Source organism: Nyctereutes procyonoides, unplaced genomic scaffold, assembly GCF_905146905.1.
Source record: "Nyctereutes procyonoides isolate TBG_1078 unplaced genomic scaffold, NYPRO_anot_genome, whole genome shotgun sequence".
In the NCBI taxonomy this organism is placed as follows: Eukaryota; Metazoa; Chordata; class Mammalia; order Carnivora; family Canidae; genus Nyctereutes; species Nyctereutes procyonoides.
The window spans coordinates 29,078,257-29,098,356 of record NW_026575146.1 but is presented as its reverse complement, the minus strand read 5'-3'; positions in this window follow the sequence as shown (position 1 = coordinate 29,098,356).

The following is a 20,100-nucleotide window of genomic DNA, read 5'->3' as shown; positions in this document are numbered from 1 at the left end:
CCCACAAAATCCTACCAATTATTTACAGTGAAGAGGCGAAGAAGATCTCTTTAGCCCTGACAGAGATAGAAGAAGCATAGCCATTGTGAAATAGAGCCATAGTTTTCTCCACACAACAAAGCTCTACTCCCTAGGGGGAATGACTTTACTGGAGCCTACTTTTCACAAGAGCCCCAAGAAAAAGGCATGCCTGTCATCCCAGCCCTCTCTAGCTTTCCAGTCCTGCTAAAAGAGAAGGGAGCTATATAAAAAGAAACATTTGCAATGGTCAATGGCCAGAGACAGAGACTCACTAAAACACTGAGACTTGATTAGACGATTGTTGAACACTTCCTCCTCCTCTCCTTACCCTCACACCAATCAGCTCCAGTAGTGTAGCAGAGGAGTACAGGTGAAAAAGCGACAAGACCCAGCCTCTCTCTAGGAAGATCTAGGGAAACCCAAAGTCAAGAGGGGAAGTTATGGACTGAATTGTGTCCCCACAAATTTATAGGTTGAAGTTATAACCCTAGTACCTTAGAATGTAACTGATTCGAAGATAGGCCTTTTAAAGAAGTAAGTAAGGTAAAATGAGGTCCTAGGTGTAGGCCCTAATCCGGGATTACTCATGTCCTTAAACAAGAGATTAGGCAGGCACACACATTAAGGAAGATCATGTGAAGGTCCTGGAGGAAGGCAGTCATCAGCCTTCCTCCAGGACAGAGGGCTTAGAAGAAAATAACCTTGGAGACAAAACTGTGGGAAGGTAAATGCCATCTTTATCATATCACAATTTCTATTTTCTAATAAGTCTCTTTCTGGGCTTTCCTTACTAATTATTTTCTCAAATGCTGTGCGAGTATCACAAATTTATATTTATTTTATTTTATTTTTTTTTTTTGAGTATCACAATTTTAAATTGCTAAAGGATTATAATTAGCCTTGTCATTGGCATAAGGAGACCAATATCTTCCATCCCACTATTATTTCCCAAATTTATTGTTGGTTTTTCACTCTTACATGTGAAATTTAACATTATTTGGTCAAGTCTCATGGAGAACTCTGTATGTCTAGTGACATTTATCAAGAGATGAAATTTGTGGAGAATTGACAACATTAAAATATTGCATCTCCCAATCTCTAAATGTAAGATAGTTCTCCATTTTGTAGGTCATCTTCAAGATTTTAAATAAAGTTTTATAAGTTTAGTTAATAAAGTCTTGCACATTTTTATTGGATAAAATCCTAGGTTTCTTATAGTTGTTGATGCTATTGTTGATAGCGGCTTTTCAAAAATTATATTTTCCCTTTGTTGCTAGTTTGCTGAAATTCAACTTTTTTTGGTACATTGATTTTATAGACCAAAAGTCTCCCCTTCCTTCCTTTTTCAATTAAAATTTATTAAATGTTTTTTAAGGGGGGCGGCAGAGGGAGAAGGAGAGAATCCCAGGCTCTATGCCCAAAGTGGAGCCAGGACAGGGCTTGATCTCACAACCCTGAGAACATGACCTGAGCTGAAATCAAGAATTGGACACTTAACTGACTGAGACACCTAGGTTCTCCCAAAATTTATGAAACATTTTAATTACATTGTAGACCCCATGCAAGGGGGTTTAGAGGCTACAAAGGTAAGACTTGTATAAACTGACAGGAAGTTTACAACATATTTGGAAACAATCTTACTTGGATTTGTATTATTCTCATTACTTCCATGAATCTCCATAATACTAAATCAGTACTGAAAAACTGTAATTATTCATATATTATTTTATCCTATTATCATATAATTTAATCTGTTAGTCTGACTTGTTAACATTTCTGAGTAAAATGACCTTAGTTTTTCCTAGTCTAGATTTTATTAGCAGAACAAGTGGATATGAACAATTGTTAAGCTATTAAGAACTTATTAATAGATCAAGAAAATGCCATTCTCTCAATAAAGGATGAGAGATGTGTGAGTTATTTGTAGTTTATGGGTATGGATTTAGGCTGAGCCATCTACATACCAGGTTTCTGCAAAGCCCTTTTGAAACCACTTGTACATTTGAATCTGTGACAAGGCCACCAGGGTTAAAGGTTGTAGTCCTAGAAATATAGCCAATGCCAGGAGGCCTACTATGAGCCCATAGTGTGACCTCATTAATTGTTTCCAAATGTTTAAACAATTTTGGCTTTGAGGGCCACCTGGGTGGCTCAGAGGAGCACCTTTGGCTCAGAGCATGATCCCAGGGTCCTGGGATCAAGCCCTGCCTCAGATTCCCTGCAGGGAGCCTGCTTCTCCCTCTGCCTATGTCTCTGCCTCTCTGTGTCTCATAAATATAAATAAATCAAATCTTAAAAAAAAATTTTGGCTTTGACTTTTTTCATTATACTATATAAGTTAAGTGCACAGGATTTGTGTTAGACTTTTGTTATCATTTCACCTTTGTAACTTTTGCTTGTTATAAAACTTAGCTTTTGTATGTTTATGGCAACTTGCTTATGGTCTTTATGTTTGAAGGTCAAGTTGGCAACACATAAAATCCTCAATTGACATTTTTCTTCCTTTCTGTATCATAAGTACATTGCATTATTTTATTCTGGTATGACTTATTATAAATAAACCTAATACGAACTTAATTTTTCCCCTATACTTTGGACTTAATCTTACCTCTATCCCAAGTAATTATTTCTTTATTTTCAATATAAAAAATATCTTATCAGTTGACTTTACTAAGTTTATTTTACTAGATAGAATTGAATTCCATCTTTATTGTGATCTTGTATTCTGTAAGGCTTTAATGGAGGATGTGTTAAAACTTTTCTTGAGGACATTGAAAGATATATAAATAAATTGAGAGTATATTGTGGATTTGAATAGAAATACTCAATGTTGTAAAGCCAAAACTAAGCTACACGTTCAATGCAATCATAAAGTATACATATATTATTTTTTTAGAAATTTAAATCCATTAAATGCCAAGAAAAATTTTAGTAGGAAATGCAGAGGAAAGCTTTCCTTTGCAGATGTCCAAATACATTATAAAGTTATAATAAGTAAAACAGAATACTTTTACAAGAGAAATAAACAAACATTCAATATAACACAATAAATAAAGACAAAAAAATAAAGACTAAAAGCAGACATTTTAATACATGAAGATTTAGGTAATAAAATTGGTGCCTAAGATTAGCAAGTAAAAGTGGTTTATTTAATAAATAATCGGAAGACAATATTAGAAAATGTTACCTCAAATAAAAAAGACACAAAAATAGAAAGAAGATTAATACATTTGGCTACATCTGAAATAAAATAATATGACAGAGGTCATTGCAGAATAGGTGAAAAGACAAATGATAGGTAGATGAGGATAATATATTTTAATGTACAAGATAGGAAGGGAATAGGACCCAATTATATAATTTCTAATAAGTGTGATAAAAATAGTCAAAAATGGGCTAATGAATAAGTTGCAGAACAAGAATTAGGTAAAATTCATTATAAAATAATAATGATACTATTTTTTATCCTTTTGATTGGCAAAGATAAGGAAATTTTATACTATCAATAATTGGTAAGGGCATATAGAAAAAGGAACTCATACACTGGGTGGGTATGAATTGGTTCAGTCACCTTGACAGGAAATACTTTTTATAATTTAAGTTTTGCATTTCCTAAGAGTCAGCAGTTATACTTCCTAAGAAACAACACATGCCATGCATGTGTGTTTTTATTTAGTGATTTGAAAGGGGAAAATTAAGACAAGTTATATGTCTTAATCATGGGTATAAGAAAATTGGAGGAGCTACAGTATTTAAGATAATAAGGTACAGTTAATTCTTTTTTTAAGATAGATTTCTTATTTATTTATTTATTTATTTATTTATTTATTTGAGAGAGAGAGAGAAAGAGAGAAAGAGAGAGAGAGAGTGGTGGAGGGACAAAGGGAGAGGAAGAGAGAGAATCTTCAAGCAGACTCCCCTCTGAACACAGAGCCTGATGCAGGGCTAGATCCCAGGACCCTGAGATCATGACCTGAGCCGAAATCAAGAGTTGGCCATTTAACCGACTGAGCCCCTCCGATGCCACTGAGGTACAGTTATTCTTAAATGATGCAGGAGTTAGAAGTGCCAACCTCCTATCCTGCCACACAGAAAAAAAAATTATGTGTATGTAAGTTGACTCCCTTAAAACTCAACTATTATAGGCTGCTGTTGACCAGAAGCCTGATTGATAACATGAAGTCAATTAACACATATTTTGTAGATTATATGTATTATATATTCTATTCTTACAATAAAGTAGGCTAGAGAAAAGTGCTATCAAGAAAATCATTAAAGAAGAGAAAATACGTTTTAGTACTGTGCTGTATTTATTTTAAAAATTCACATAGAGGTGAACCTGTGCAGAACAACTGTGTTGTTCAAGGGTCAACTGTATGGAATAACTATCAATTTCCCATTGATGTGCTTGCCATTGATGAGACTCCATCCTAAGCTCTTTAAACAATATAATTTATGTAATCCTTATAATATCCCTGTGCAGTTGAGATTATTTCAATTTTATAGGTGTAGAAAGTGAAGAGAAGAAAGGCTAAATAACTCAACCAAGATCATGGATAATAATGACAGGAGTCAAGATTTTTACTGAGACAATCCTGTTCCTAGAGCAGTTTTTAATCATGGCCACTGCAGCTTGTTCATTTCCTAAGGCTGCCCAAATAAAATACCACAAACTAAGAGGCTTAAAATTATGGGAACTTATTCTCTCACAGTTCTAAAGTCTTAGAAGCCCCAAATCAAAAAGTCACCATTGGCCATGCTTCCTCTGAAGGCTCTAGAGAATACTTCCTTGCCTCTTCCAACCAGCCTCCTGCTGGTTGTTGGCAATCCCTGGCCTCCTGAGCTTGGAGATGCGTCTCCCTACTTTCTGCCTCTGTCTTTGCATAGCTATCTTTCCTCTGTACGTGTTTCTTGTGTCCAAATTCTCTTCTTACAGAGATCCTATTCTTTCCATTTCAGACTTCATTTTAAATTGATTACAAATATTCACAGGTTCCAGTTTAATACGAATTTGGGTGGGGACACCATTCAATCCCATAAACCATGCTATGAAGTTCTCCTAAACATATTGCAGAACAACACAATAAAAGTTGGCATGTGAAGTGCACAGTGACACTATTGATACTAACGTCTTCTTTGAGATGCCCTCATAGATTAACCCTATATATTTTTCTGTGAACATATATGTATAAATATACAGAAAAAATACTCAAAAAGAAGCCAATAATGTAACTGGAAAGAATGAATGTTAAGTCACCTGGGGAGCTTTCCAGAATTTTAAAGAATCCACTTGAAAGATATTTACCAAATACGGCTTTAAACCCTTAGACCAGAATTAGAACAATTTATCTTAAGTCAATGGCCATAAACCTTTGAGAAGATTGATGAAGATGAGTAGTACTGTTTCTGTGACACTCATAAATTATAATGACATTGAGACAATACCTTGAAATATTTAAAATAACTTTGGTAATGTCTAGATAGCTGAAAAGGCCATAATCTGAATTTCTGAAAGAACAAAATCTGTTTCTGGCTGTAGAAGCCAAGGCTGCTGGTGAAGATGTTTATGTGATGAGTCCAAAGTACATTTTTCTAGCTTCCTAAGACTAGATGAAGATTCCATAAACTGAGTAGAACAAAGGGTAGCCATATGTTTCTGTGAGGAAGGACTCCTTAGGGGGGGCACCTGGGTGGGTCAGTGGTTGAGCATCTTCCTTTGGCTCAGGTCATGATCCTGAATTGGGCTTCCTGCTCAGTGGGGGGTCTGCTTCTCCCTCTGCCTCTGCCTGCCACTCCACCTGCTTGTGCTTGCTCTCTCTGTGTGTCAGATTCATGAGACACACACACACACAGAGAGAGAGAGAGAGAGAGAGAGGCAGACACAGGCAGAGGGAGAAGCAGGCTCCATGTAGGGAGCCTGATGTGGGACTTGATCCTGGGACTCCAGTATCAGACCCTGGGCTGAAGGCGGCACTAAACCGCTGAGCCACCTGGGCAGCCTGACAATTCAATTTTAAAAAGTATGTATCCCATGACCACTTCCATGTATTTGGGCATAAAAAGCAGTTGTTTTCCACTTGGTAGATAGTAGTACAAAATATAAATTTAATAATAAAACAGAATGAGATTTTTTGTGTGTGTATTCAAGTGTGGGCCCTGAGGTTTATGTCTCTAACCTGATAGATAACAAGTTTACCACAGGGGAGAACTCAGGGATTGAGAAGAAACAATAGAAACATAAAGTTTATCTGAAATATTTTTAAGAAAGAACTTAATTTTTTAACAAAGAGAATGTATTAATATAGTACTTACATAATTCAAATTATATTATGATTCTTAAATTTTTTTTGCTTTTTTGTTCTCTAGGTTTACATGGAGATTTCAGTATACATTATAAAGTATAGATAAATAGTGATTTTACTAATTTGTAACCTCTGCCTTTTGGACATCCATATAAACGGTTGATATGAAGTGTGTACTATAGAGCACATGTCATTGTGAGTAAAGACTTTCTCATTTTCTCCCCTCATCCTTTATCCTCTCCTTGGCAGGCCTGAAAAGAAGTAAAATTAGTGACAGCATTTCTTCAACAAATATCTTTTGGGCACTGACTGTGTGTCAGGTATCATCCCAGGCACTGAAGACAGATAAGAACTATGAAGAAAATAAAGTCCCTGCATGGGTGGAGCTTACACTTCGGTGGAGGAGATTCAGGCAATAAGCAGACGGAGCTGGGAAGATGTCCGAATAAAAATGGAAAAGATATGAGGAAAGGCAAGGGTAATTGGAAGTGTGATTTTATACTACTTGATGAGACCTTTCTAGTCAGGAGACATTTGAACAGAACCCTGAAAGAAATGGGTAAGTATGGCAGCCAGCCTCCTTAGGGAGCCCCTAGATGACCCTCACCTCCTAGTATTTACACACACGTTGTGGTGGGTACCGGTGCTCTGATGACCTACACACTTGACCCAGAACTGATCTGTGTGACCAGTAGAGTGTGGCAGAGGACATCACTGGGACATCCCAGGCTGGACCATACACAGCAATGAGGATTGCATGTCACCCTCTTGTATCTCTCATCCCGAGGAAGTCGGCTGCTGGGTTGAGTACAGTCAAGGCGCTCAGGGGAGAGACTTGTGTCAGAAAGCACTGACGCCTCCCTCAGAGTCCCATTGCCAGGCCTGTGACCACCCTTACAAATAACTCCAGTTCTGTTATAGCCGCAGGTAACCTCCGTACTGTCCAATGTCTTGAACTGCAACCACAGGAGAGGCCTGAACCAGAACCACCTCATGAAGTTACTTGTGAATTCTGGATCCACAGAGATAACGGGAGATAATAAACATTTGTTTCTTCAAGTCAGTACTTTCTGGGGTCATACGTTACCAAGCAAAGGATAACTGATGTAACAAGCTTTCTGGGGAAAAATAGCAAGGAGAAGCAGTTCCTGTAAAGGTCTTGGGGCAAGAGCCTGCATAACTTCTAGAAACAGCAAGGATAATGATGTCGTAGCAGCAGAGTAGAGAATGAGGTCAGAGTGATGACTATTTAGGTTTTAGAGGCCATGGTAAGGATTTTGACCTTCGCTTGAATGAGCTGGAAAGCCTCTGGAAGCTTTTCAGGAAAGTAGGGACATGATTTCATTTGTCACATTCCACTTATGACATTGGTGTGGTGTGGACAGTAGATGACAGAATGGACTATAGTGGGGGAAGGATGGAAAGAGGGAGACCTATGGGAAGCAGTGTAAGCTGGGAGACTATTACAGGTAGTGTAGGCTTGGAATGGAGATACCAGACTTGTTTCTTCTTTCCTGGTGGGTTTTAAGTCCACAGTTTATTCTTGGGTCCCATATATTAACCAACCTTAGCCATTTTTTTCTTCTTAAGTTAGTTTTACTTTAGGTTTGCAATCAGGCAATCAAATAATAAGTGTAATGAAATTTTTATTTCTTTAAATAAACCATTATATGGGTGAAATTTAATTTTGGAAAGAGATTAGTGATAATTTCTAGAAAGAAGTATCACAGATGCTGGAGTTCTTAAATACCCGCTAACATTTAAATTGGAAATGAGTCAACAGTCAATTATAAATTTTACTTTTGAATTTAAGAAATAGCATGTGAAAATATTATTTTTATTCTGGGATTACTATTTCATATATCGATGTCAATTCTGCTAGTTGATGTTTACATTGTTGCCTTTTACAATTTGACTTCCTTTTTTTGTGACTTGGAGCTAAATTGTATATAAATAATTCTTAATTTCTGATTGATCAAATCACATTGTACTAGTATTTTCACAGGTCAAAATTTATAGTAGTATTATTTTCTAAGTAATAAATTGAGAGTTAATTGTTGGAGTGGTAGTAATTAAAATCTATTGTGTATTAAAATATTAGCATGTCTGATAAAAATGAAGAAAAAATATTTGAACAAAAATCTTGATTTGTTGGTTAAAATCTGTACTTAACTTGGTTATTAATTTTCTACAACCTATGTTCCTTACGTTTTTATGGACCTTTGACTTTTCAGGAGTATTATTAATGTGTATTTAAAATATTCTCTTGTACCTTGCTGACATTTACTTTATGTCCAGCTGCATTTACAGATGCTAAAATATTTAGTAGATAATTTGGCAACCATAAATTTTGAAAGGACAGAGGAAGTCCAAAGAGTTTTTCAGTTGGATTAAATCCTGATATATCTCGGAAGAAATTTGAATTATGAAACTGTTTGAATGAAGCTTTGCGCCAAAAGGACTATTATATTCATGCTACAGGAGATTGTGTTCTCTCTCTGTTTTCAGTCTCTGATTCAGGCAACCTTAATGTGCTTTCTGTCTCTAAGGATTTTTGAATTCTAGACATTTCATATAAATGGAATTATAAAATACACATATAATATATATTATATATAATCACATTATATATTTAGTGTATTTATATCAAGTATATTTATTTATTAACATATATTATATATATAATTAGAGACTGAACATATTTCTTGAGTAGACATTTTGATAAAGAAAAGATCTTCACCCATGAAGAGAGATCTTTTTATTAAAAGAGTGTTTTTGATTTTTGTTTTGTTTTGTTTTCAATTTTCATTGTTACATATGTTGGTAAGTATTATGGGTAAGATAGCTAAAGAAAATAATCAGGCAAAGTTTGACATTAGAAAAGGAAGCCATTCTACATATGTAAACAATGTTATTTAAGACAAGGGACCAAATGCTTTGCAAAATTAGGTGGGGTAAACCAGCAGTTTTTAGGCTGGGGCTCTTGGAATGACTCCCAGAATAATACAAAAATGATCCAGTAGTGGGTGGTCCTGTGTGATGTCACCACCAGTTGTACCAGTCTGCTATGGCTATTGTTTCTCAAAAATGAAGAGAGAAACCTACTACTGGGAAACCAGGACCTTCTTACGATCTTGGTGGTGAGAGTCAGAAATCACAGAATTATGTCTGTCTTATTTTCACTTTCCCGTTTTTGTGGAAATGCATCTAATTAGTAGAATTTGACGTACTTGTAGGTTTGGAAAGTGTAACTTTTGGCTCCCCAACCTCTTAAAGTAGAAGTGGGTAAAATAAAGGTCAAGAAGGCCAATTGACATATCTACCATTGCAGATTAAAAACATATTTTAGAAGAAATTACAGAGAATACCCCAAGAAACTCTCAAAGTTATTTTAAATTGAAGGTAAGGAAAAAGTCTAGAGAATTTAATTTTGATATGTAGCAAGTGGTATATAGCAGCAAGTCATTAACATATTTCTGGAATAATTTAATTAGTTTATAAGTTGTTAGGGAGTAGAGGAGCAAAATATCATGGGTAACTCATTTTTAACTTCAATTTTAATTTTGATGATTTTAGAAAACTCCTGTGCTTTTTGAGGCACAGAAGTGTGGAGTAATTTAAAAGTGTTAAGAAAATGGAATGCTAAAGACATTATATCAAGTGAATATACATAAATTGATCATGAAAATGGCATCACAAAGTAAAGCAGAATTTTTAATTAAAATGCATGCACCATAAATTGGTGGACTTTTCTCAAGAAGTTCAGAAAATAAAGAATGTTTGAAAATAAAATTTAAAGAAGTCTAAAGATGTATAAAATAAAAAATCTTTGATAATTTTACTGCCATTTGGATAATTTCCTCACTTTCTTTTCCTATATATTTAAAAAAATTATAGAATATCCTGTGTTACCATTTTGTATCCTGTATTTTTTACATAGCAACATATTTAAGCATTTTTGTAGTACCAAAATTATACAAAATCAACAAAGTAAGAGTTCCAAAGTATTTCTTCATATGCACAAAACATAATTCATTTGTACTATTTTATCACCTATTTCGATTTATTGCAATTCTTCACTGTTATAAAAAAAATACTCTAATGAACGTTTATTTTGTCTAAATATTTTAATGCAATTGCATAACATTTTTCACAAACTTCTTCCCAAAGGAGATTTCTTCCCTTCTAATACTTTCAAAGGCTATGCTTTTTTTTTTAACTTTAAAACTTTGTGTGTATTGATAATCCCTCACCCCCATGACTAAAATAGACCCAATTACATTAGTTATGAGAAAGAAAAAGAAAACAGAATCGAAAGAGATATTCTGATCCAAGACCTGTTGTGAAAGAAGTCAAGAATTTTATATTTGGGGTACTGGTTTGAAGATTTGCTGATGTTCTTCATAGAACTGAGGATATATTTTCTGAGAGAAGTGAAATTGTTATGGGACTCTTGGTAGATAGTTTACAGCATTAGTCCCTCAGACAAGTGCTCCATTCTGTCTTTGGTTTTGGCTTAGGGCAAATAAGAGTTTTCTTACATTAGGACATGACCTCGAACTTTGAAATGGTAAATTTACTCTCCGGTTCGCTTTTGATTTAGCATATGTCAATCATTGCTTTCTGTAATGTCATGTCTTTCACATATACCTTGTAAATATGCAACTGAAAAGCTAGCCATTGTGTGTATGCATGGCATCAGCACTTCTATCTGCTCAGTTATCAAGATTAAATATGTTTTTATGTTGTTTACTTAAATAGCAACTACATAATTATAACCCTTGCATAACAATTTATGATTGAGGATTTGCAAACAGCTTCACAACCATTACCTTCTTAATCTTTACAACTTGCTCCGAGGGCTTACCTTGGTAACTCTAAGCGTTTCTGATTTATAGATGCAGAAAATGAAATAGGCAGGTGAGATTATTTATTTGTAATAGATATTGACTGAGCTGGGAATGAAGCCAGGACTCTGGAGTGTTGTTCATTCTCCATTGTTGTGTCTTGGTTATAGAATATAATGATTCATTATATTAATTGAGTTACAATAACATAGAAAATTATCTGACACCTGACATTGTATCAGATGGACCATATTCCTACGGTCTTATAATCGATGAGGTAAACAATGGCATCTCTCACATACTTTAAATTGAAATCTTCCTGAATCTAAATTAAACCTATTCAACTGAAACACTAACTGGTAACTCATCTATTAAACTAAAGCACTAACAATATACCATAATGTATATTTTACTTCATTATAATAATTGGAAAATTGGTAATCTTAGAATACCTTCTATAAAGACTCTGTCAAATAGACCTTTTAATTGTATAGAATACTATAATCCATAAACACCAGAAACAATTTTGAATAAAGGTTGGTTGAAAGTACTAGCATTTTATTCAACGTGCAACTAATTAGTTGTGACATAGTGTAAGAACCAAGTCATGTAAGGCCGTTAGGAAGGTCACAGAAGGATGGATCAGAAAATGCCAGACCCAGTAGTATCGATCAGGGTATGGTATGAGACATACATTGGGCTGTGTCCAGTAGATAAGAAATTCTTGTGTCTAGAAGGCAGATATGTGACTTTCATGGAATAAAACAAAATACAAACAAATCAGATTGTGATTAGCTTCTGGAGGAATAGACAAACCTAGGGATAAGTCCTAACATGGGAGGACCTGAGGGTTCTAGATTATGTATAATCAATGATACACATTTGAACCACAAATCCGTAAACAAAGATTAGCTTCTCTCTGCTGCTTTCTGCCTGACTGATGATTGGCAGATCCGTATTTATAGGTGTGTTCTATGAGTCGGTTCTCAAAGCATTGGAATAATGAGAGAGGTAATATTAGTTGCTTCTAGGCCAAATATTATTAGATGTAAAAAATTAAGTTCTATGTTAGTTTTCTCCAAGAAACAGAACCAGTAGTATTAAATCATTAGAAGTTAACTATTTAATATATATATATAAATATATATATATATATATATATATTTATACACGCACATATACACGTAATGAAATTTATTTTAAGTGTTTGGCTTCTATTAACATGGGGCTGGAAAGTCCAAAATCTGTAAGTCTATGTTATAGGCTGGAATTTTCAAGTAAGAACTGATGCTGCAGTCCTGAGACAGAAGTTCTTCCTCAGGGAAACCTCAGTTTTGCAGTTAGAGTTCAATTGATTGGATCAGCCCTCCCCACCACCCCCATCTCCCGCCCTGCCAAGTTATTGAGGATAATCTCCTTTATTTAACTGATGGCAGACCTTATATACAAAATAGTTTCATAAAAATACCTAATTCAGCGTTTAATTGAACATTTGGGTACTGCAGCCCAGCTAAGTTAACACACAAAGGTAACCTTCAAAATTTCCTAAAATCAATTGTACAATTTAGTTCAAAGAATAGATTCATAAAAACCAGTTTCTAAATATGTGTTAGAGTATGTTTATTGAAGATGTGTGGGAAAGAATGGAGGAGAAATCCTTTTGTAGAGTATATACGTGTGAGGGCAGATGGTTGACTGGGATATAATGGAGGGGTTTTAATCCAATGGCCTGCAGAAATTATGATAATCTCTGAATAATATCTGGAGATCATAAAACATTGCTCTGATAAGATTTCTCAAAAGCATTGTGGTGCATGATTATCTATGATATATCTTCAATATAACTAAAATATTCATGTTACTTTTATAGTGGTTTGTTTCTGTGTTTGCAATTTACTTACTTCTTTACTAATTTTTGTGCATATTTGTTGTATATTGTCCAGTGGTACCAACTCTAATCTTTTTAGAGCAAACCTATGGAAAATTGTTAAACAGATAATTTGCTTCCTGTCTGTTTTCATTTGCTCTACGCTTTGGTTTCACACTTACTTAGGGCTCCTTTTAGGTTAATTTAGTTTCCAAGACTTGCAGGTCAGGTTCCCTGTAAGAAATACTTGAAAACTTGATATTGGGATTCTTACACATGTACTTGTTGTGAGAATGCTCTCAGGAGAGAGGAAAGCAAGATATGGTAGATGTAAAAAAATGGTCTTGGGGGTGCCCAGTCTGATTGCACAGTGAAGTTTTAGGAGAGTACACCACAGATTTAGTCTAACTAGAATCAGAGTACTTCACTGAGCCTTTGGTCAAGTTGTATCCCTGGGGGATGCATGAGGTTGGACATAGCCTCTCAGTCAAATTGGCTTCCAGTTGGTTGTGGGAGATGCTAAAAACAGGGGATCAGGTATGGGCTGTTATCAGTCAACATTAATAACAGCTAGAGAATAGGTACTCTTTACCTTATGGAGTATTTGGATAGGGTACAAATGGCACCACTAGCATACATTACAATCTTCTCTCTGCACTACTCAGATCCACTTGCTGATCACGTTAAATTCTTCCTATCCCACTACTAGGTGTCATTACTGGTGAAGTCTACCAAACATTTAAAGAAGAATTAATGTCAATTCCTTTCAAACTGTTCAAAAAATTTGAAACAGAGGGACCACTTCCAAATTCCTTTTAGGAGTCCTGTAATCCCTGGATACCAAAAGCAGATAAGGACATTACCAGAAAAGAAAACTACAGGCCAGTATCTCTGATGAACATAGATGCAAAAATCCTCAACCAATGTTAGCAAACTGAATTCAACAATATGCTAAAAGGATTACACACCATACTCAAGTGGGATTCATCCCTAGGATGCAAGGATGGTTCAACAACCATTATGTTAATTGAAGGAGATAAAAATCATACTCAACAGATGTAAAAAAAAGTATTAGATAAAATTTAACATCCTTTCATGATAAAAATGTGTAAGAAATTGGATATAGAAGGAATGTAATTCATTATAATAAAGGCCATATATGGCAAACCTCCCAGTTAACATTATACACGATGGTGTAAATTTGCAGTTGTTTCCTCTGATCAGGAGAAAGAGAAGGGCACCTGTCTCATTCCTATTCAACAAAGTACTAGTAGTCCCAGTTAGGGAAATTAAAAAGAATAAAACTCACTGAAACTGGAAAGAAAAAGTGAAGTTTCTTTTTGCAAATGACATGATCTTATCTATAAAAAAAATTCTAAAGACTCCACCAAAAAAAAAATGTTAGAATTAATAAATGAAGTCAGTGAAATTGCAGGATACAAAACAACATATACAAATCAGCTGTATTTCTATCTACTAACAATAAAATATTTGAAAAATAAATAAAATAATCTCATTTATAATAGCATCAAAAACAATAAAGCACTTAGGAATAAATTTAACTCAGCAGGTAAAAAGACATACACTGAAAACTATACAACATTGATTAAAAAAAGATAATTTTATCATAATTGTACCCCCATGAAATTTCTACGCCATAGATATATATATTTATTACTGCAGGTACATTTGTGCCTAATACATAAAAATGTTGAGTTTTGCCCCCAAGAACTGATTTTGCCATGCTTCTACTGAGAACACATGACCTCAGGTATTTGTGAGGAGAGAGTTTCAGACTTTTCATGAATTCTTTCCTTCCCAATCAATCCATCCTCTGACTTACAACAGTTTCTCCTTGTCTCATATTTTCAAGATCATTTAAAAACACCTTATAAAAATGTTTACAGGTTTTTACACAAATGTATAAACCTAGGACTATCCCAATGATGACAGCATGTGAACCATTAAGCGAGAAGTTGGAATTTTCACTATAAAACGTGTTAGTCATGACCATATCCCTGCTTGGTACTCTTACTCATTTTCCATCATCAAATGTGATTTGAACCTCTTATGTATATTGATGAAAGTGTGTACATAATTTTCCTATGTGTACGTTCATTTGTAATTTTCTTTTCTTTTTAAAAGATTTTAAAAATAAAGAATGAAAAAAAATAAATATTTTATTTATTTTTCCATGAGAGACACACAGAGAGAGGCAGAGACATAGGAAGAGGGAGAAGCAGAGTCCCCGTGGTGAGCCTGATGTGGGACTCGATCCCAGGACCCCAGGATCATGACCTGAGCCAAAGATGGATGCTCAACCACTGAGCCACCCAAGTGTCCATTCATTTGTAATTTTTGTAGATACTATATCTGTTGGAGCCTTCATATTGGCCTTTCAGACTATTTTCTGTTCTGAGGATTGTCATCTACAGTTGTCTGATTTTTATTAAATTCTATTATTATACATAAAAACCACATGGCTGTGACAGAGGAATTGAGATAATATCTGGCATAGTATAAGATATTATAGAAAAAGACTTCCAGGTTCCTGAGGAACAACACAGTGTGGAATCTTCATTTTTCCAACTCTGGTGCCAACAACTCACTCTTGACCCATAGAATGTGGTACATGTAACACTGCAACTTCTGAGGACTTTCTGAGTTGATAAGAAGACTTGCAGTATCTACTTAAAATGTTAATTTTAGGTAAAATCAGTCTTTTGTATGAAGTCTGACTGTCTTAATACCAACATGCTTGAGAAAGCCCAAGTAGCTATATGTAGATGTCTTGGGGAGAGAAACCTCCAGGTAGCTTCTATCTGTTTATCCATTCTCGCTGAGGTGTCAGCCATGAGAGTGAAAAGCTATCTTTTCATCCAGCCTGGTAAAGCCTTCCAGAGACATCATCCTCAGCCATCCAGTGATTACAAACTTGTCCTCAGATGGGGACTTTACAGCTCAGCTCTGTCAGCCCACAGCACTATTAGAGATAATAGTAAAGTAAGTCACAATGTTTTGGTGTGGTTTGTTGTGTAGTAATGGATAACTGAAACACTGGGATAGAATGAGTCCTTTATTGATGACGGTATGGTGTTCCATTAACTTGGTGACACTTCTCATCCACTCATGAATCACCTAATTGTTCTTCCATATTTACTGTTAGCTTCCTGAAATGCAGTTCCTTCTAATCTATCTACTTAGGTTAGCAACTCTTTTTCATCACTAACGACCTTCCAGGAGGGGTATTTTCGCTGGACCCAGTAACTGGTGTTCTCTTTCTAATATTCCCACATTATGCCTGGCTAAGTGGAGCAAGTGATGATTAAGCCAGTGTATGTATTGCTGCTATCGAGTATTTGTGACATGGATATGATCTGGGGATATAATCAGCACCCATTTAGTAGGTGTTTCACAAACAGTCCACTGGGCATGTTCTCTGATATGTGACTATGTCATTACTATTTCCCATTCCCCGCAAGGACATCCTGGTTCTATTCCACTTTCCCCAGTCATTTGACCTACATTTCACATTTGATCTAGTTGGAAGAACAAAGCAAGCTCTGGCATCCTCATCAGACAACAGCAACCCGTGTCTCATATTCCTGATAAAAGACAACTCCTTTATCAGTGTGCTGCCATCTTGACTAACAGATGCCTCGTGTGCAGATGTTTAGCTCCACTCATGCTTCATTCAGTTCAAATGTAACTGCTCTCTCTCATATCTGACAAGAACCAAGTAGTAAAGACAGACCTGCATAGTATACTTGATGGTAGCTACAACTGGCAGCTCTAACTGCCTATTGGTCACCTGAGTCACCAGGAGCCCTGCATTACATTTTTTCCCCAGGTGGAGTCTTTAGGCACCTCCAGTAAAATAAGCATGAGTCTAATATTTCTTCTCTGGAGACCACAGATCAGGTGATTTCTCCCAGCCCTGGCCATTCATCAGGACACAATCTGACAGATAGCTGAGATTGTTCTCTAGCTCTAGGATTTCCTGTATATCTCTCTAGTTCTTATGGGAATAATGTTATCACGTTATTAACTGGAGCTTTGATCCATTGTGTGCCCCCTTCCTTTGCCATAATCTTTATAGCTTCCATTTATTACCCATGTTAACCTCTACACCTTTTCCCTGTTAGGAGAATCTGATTCAGCAAGACTGCTTACCCACAAAGCAGCCTATAACATCAGCCATGCCAAGACCTTTCTATGCACGACAGAACACAAGTTGTTTTTTAAAGGTAATAATTCTCCCCTGTAGATGGCAGGAGGTTTGAGAAACCCAGTGGTCTGAATTGTGGTTTTCCCACTGGGGCTTAATATAAATTCCCTTTGCTGTATATTTCCCCATTGCATGTTCTTAGGATCTTCAGAGGCATCCTCCATACGAGGCTCCATTTAAAGCTAACATCCTTTTGTATCACCTGGATATGGGATGGAGCACTGATTACAAACGTAGGATATGGTACCCATAGAACCCAAGGAGGCTGTAAGGCATGGTAATAGGTCTTCTTTGTGGGAGAGACAGGGTTCAATAATTGGACCTGTACCTTAGATGAGATATCCTAGCTTGTCACTAACTGACGATCCACTAGAAGTTTTACTTATGTGATGGACCTCTGCATCTTCATAGGGTCTATATCATTCCTTCTGAAGCACAAATGTCTTACCAAAGCCTCTAATGTGCTCATATGGCCTGATTGGCATGATGTCATGTATGTGATGGATTGATATAACGATCTATAAAATGTTCAAATGATCTAGATCTCTTTAGGCTATCTTTCAACAGAAAGTGGGGAATTGATATAACTCTGGGGTAAAACTATAAATGTACACTTTTGTCTATTTCATATACATGTGAGTTATTTTTGATCCTCTTATGTGATAAGATCAGGAAAGAATGCATTTGCCAAATCAACGGCTGCATATCACGTGTAATGTTAATCTGCTCTAGCAGAGACACTACATCTTTCATGGTGACTGAAATTGGTACTATTACACCTTCGGATTAATGGTAGTCCTACTTCCACCCTTCTACTTCTATCTGATTTCCACGGGCTGATAAATTCAATTAAGTAAGCTATGATGGGGATTACTACTCTTATACCCTTTAGATCAGAGGTTGATAAACTTTTTCTAAAAGGACACACAGTAAATATTTTAGGCTTTGTGAGTCACATGATCTCTACTCCACTGTTGTCATGTGAAAGCAGCCATAAGTAATACATAAACTGATCGATTGTAATAGATCTTTACTTACAAAGATAGATGGTGGGGCAGTTTTAGCCTGTGGGTCATAGTTTGCCAACCCTTGCTCTAGATCCTTAACAGTAGTACTAATTTCCATCGCTCCCTCAGGATGGAATATTGTTTTTGAGTCATTCCATTGGCTTATGGGTATGTGGGTGTTAGAGAGTCACCTGCTTGGCCTTCCCCACTGCGAGAGCTTATACTCTTCAGGGCAAGGACTCTGCAGAGGATAGGTTCACTACTAAAAATGGCTATCCAAATTATGCATTCAGGGACTTGGGAAATGACTCCTAAGTGGGCACAGTGGACCTGTTTAGGACCTGGAGTCTCCTTCTATGACTTCCATATCTGAAAACTTACTTATTCTAATTATTTATTCCTTGTTCATTCTGATGACATAAATCGAATTGTTGAAGTTGCCCATCTACTTTGTCCCCAGAAACACCACATTCTTTAATTATCTCCATAACTTTCTGTGAGTCAGATCTTGTTTTTTATTCCAACCCTGCCTCTTATTGTGATGATCAGATCCCGTTGGCCTCTGTTGTTTTAGTGAGCTACCATTGCCTTTGTTATTAGAGATACTAGTTCTGTGATATCTTCTCCACTTGTCAGCCCTGACCTAGAAAGGAGAGCCCCCACTGAATTTTTTAGTGAGGCTAGGGCTCCTCTCATCAGGATAGCAGTAAAGTCTTGGTAAGTGATGGTATATCCTCTTAGCTTTCCAATAGAATATAATTATTTGGTGATTTTTCTAGCTTAACATAGTGCATCTACTTTAACAAACCTACTTCCTTGTGCCATTCAATCCCTTCCTACCCCATTTTTCTGCAATTCTGATATCTCAAACCCACTTAGCAAGGTCTAGATCTTCTACCATAACTCTAAGAACTATCCTCATATGGAGTTTTTACCATCTCTTTGGAGTCCTTGTCAGAGTTGAATGCTGTGTTTTAGAAGGATGGGCCACAATTGATAAACTCTTCTTATTGAATCGTTTTCTAGCTGTTTGATCAAACACACTTGGAATTTACTCCTGTGTGTACTTCCTTGGTTCCTACTGGTACATGCTGGAGTACAGATCTTTTTGTCTCTCATCATGCTCAGCATATTTTGCCTGGTTTTGCTGTGACCTAATCTTTTACGATAGGTCTAGTGTTTAGGAAGAAAGATATGAGCAGGTCTTAAGTGGGGAAGGGCTGGGCTACAAGGAAGTGCTATGTCTGAACATGGATGGATGGGCCTCTTCTGCAGGCTAAGGGGAGCTGGGGCAGTGGGCCTGGTCCTCAGCTTTTCCTTTCCTCCTGCAGGAGATGAGAACATGTTTGTGTGCTGCCAGGCAGGCCCTCAGGCTTTCACATGTGGTTTTTAAATTGCATGTTAATCACCCTAATCTTTTCATTATTTTTTTGAGAATGTTCATTGAGCTAGACAACATTCATACAATTCCTTATAATTATAATTTCCCACATGTCTAATACCTGATGGATGCTGGCTAGTGAATTCTCTACTGAAGTATACAATACCAATTCACCATAGATGAAAATTTTATCAGTTGGGCTGCCACCAGTATTAATCAGTTCTCCAACTATAGTTAGTGATGAGGCCCTTGTTGTTTGTCTGGATACAGTTGATGATCGATCCTCTAAAGCCCTACTTCTGGTACCAATAGTCACAGGTAGCATTCTCTGGGAAGCCGACTGTGAGATGCAGTTTACTGTTCATGGTTTTTATTAGGAAATGTCTTTAGAATCAATACCTGTGGAAGGGAGGGGAAGAAACAGGACTACGGAAAGAAAGAAAGTCA